The sequence below is a fragment of the Hyaena hyaena genome, unplaced genomic scaffold (genome assembly GCF_003009895.1).
Source record: "Hyaena hyaena isolate Hyena2069 unplaced genomic scaffold, ASM300989v1 scaffold_12, whole genome shotgun sequence".
Taxonomy (NCBI): domain Eukaryota; kingdom Metazoa; phylum Chordata; class Mammalia; order Carnivora; family Hyaenidae; genus Hyaena; species Hyaena hyaena.
In genome coordinates this window covers 7,773,383-7,774,767 of record NW_024080644.1, presented here as the reverse complement: position 1 = coordinate 7,774,767, position 1,385 = coordinate 7,773,383, and the positions used below count along the sequence as shown (strand labels likewise).

At 36.5% G+C, this 1,385-nt stretch overlaps 1 non-coding gene across 1 annotated transcript; it reads right to left on the bottom strand.

Annotated features, from left to right (window-relative positions):
- Positions 1 to 811: 811 nt before the first annotated feature.
- Positions 812 to 915, bottom strand: LOC120248408. Its single transcript, XR_005532568.1, has one exon. It is a non-coding gene; the product is annotated as a U6 spliceosomal RNA (small nuclear RNA).
- Between the last annotated feature and the right edge of the window lie 470 nt (positions 916 to 1,385).

Genomic DNA, 1,385 nt, shown 5'->3' with positions numbered 1-1,385 from the left:
ATTTCATTCTTTTTGAAGGCTGAGTAATATTCCATTGCATGAATATATCTATATGGGATATATATATATATATATATATCTCACATCTTCTTTATCCATCATCAATTGACGGACATTTGGGCTCTTTCCATAATTTGGCTATTGTTGATGATGATGCTATAAATATTGAGATACATATGTCCCTTTCCCTTGGGGCATATTTCTATTTTTAACTTTTTGAGGACCCTCCACACTATTTTCCAGAGTAGCTGCACCAGTTTGCAGTCCCACCAGCAGTATAAGAGGGTTCCCCTTTCTCCTCTTGCCAACATTTGTTGTTTCCTGTCCTTTGTAGTTTTGTTTTGTATTGCCCTGATGATAAGTGATGTTGAGCATCTTTTCACATGCCTGTTAGCCACTTGTATGTCTTCCTTGAGAAAATGTCTATTCATGGCTTCTGCCCATTTCTTCACTGGATTATTTGTTTTATGGGTGTTGAGTTTGGTAAGTTCTTTATAGATTTTGGACACTAAACTTCTATCTGATATGTCACTTGCAAATAACTTCTCCCATTCTGAAGGTCTCGCCTTTTAGTTTTGTTCATTATTTTTATCTTTGATGTGCAGAAGCTTTTATCTTGATGAAATCCCAATCATTCATTTTTGCTTTTGTTTCCCTTGCTTCCAGAGACATATCTAGAAATAAGTTGCTGTGGCTGATGTCAAGGAGGTTACTGCCTGTGTTCCCCTCGAGGATTTTGATGGTTTACTACCTCACATTTAGGTCTTTCATACATTTTGAATCTATTTTTGTGTATGGTGTTAGAAAGTGGAAAGATATGGAACACTTCACAAATTTGCATGTTATCTTTTCACAGGGGCCACACTAATCTCTGTACTGATCCAATTTTAGTATAAGTGCTGTCAAAGTGAGCACGAGTATTTATTCACCGTATAACTGAAAGCTTAACCCTTTCTTTGATTAGCATCTCCCATTTCCCCCACTAGCTAGCCTGAGGTGATCATCATTCTACTGTTTCTATGAGTTTGACTTTGGTTTGGTTTTGTTTAGATTCCACATGTGGTTAAGTACATACAGTATTTATCTTTCTGTGTCTAGCTTATTTCATTTAGTGTTAAGTAGTCCAGGTTCATCCATATTGTCACACCTGGCAGGATTTCCTTCTTTTTTATGGCTGAATACTATTCCATTATATATACACACACCACCTTCTCTTTAGCCATTCATCCACTGATGACTTTAGATTGTTCCCGTATTTTGGCTATTGTGAGTTGTGTTGCAATGAACGTGGGAGTGCAAAAATCTTTGCAAAATACTGATTTAGTTTCTTTTGGGTATATGCCCAAAAGTAGGATTGCTGGGACTAATGTATGGTATTTAATCTT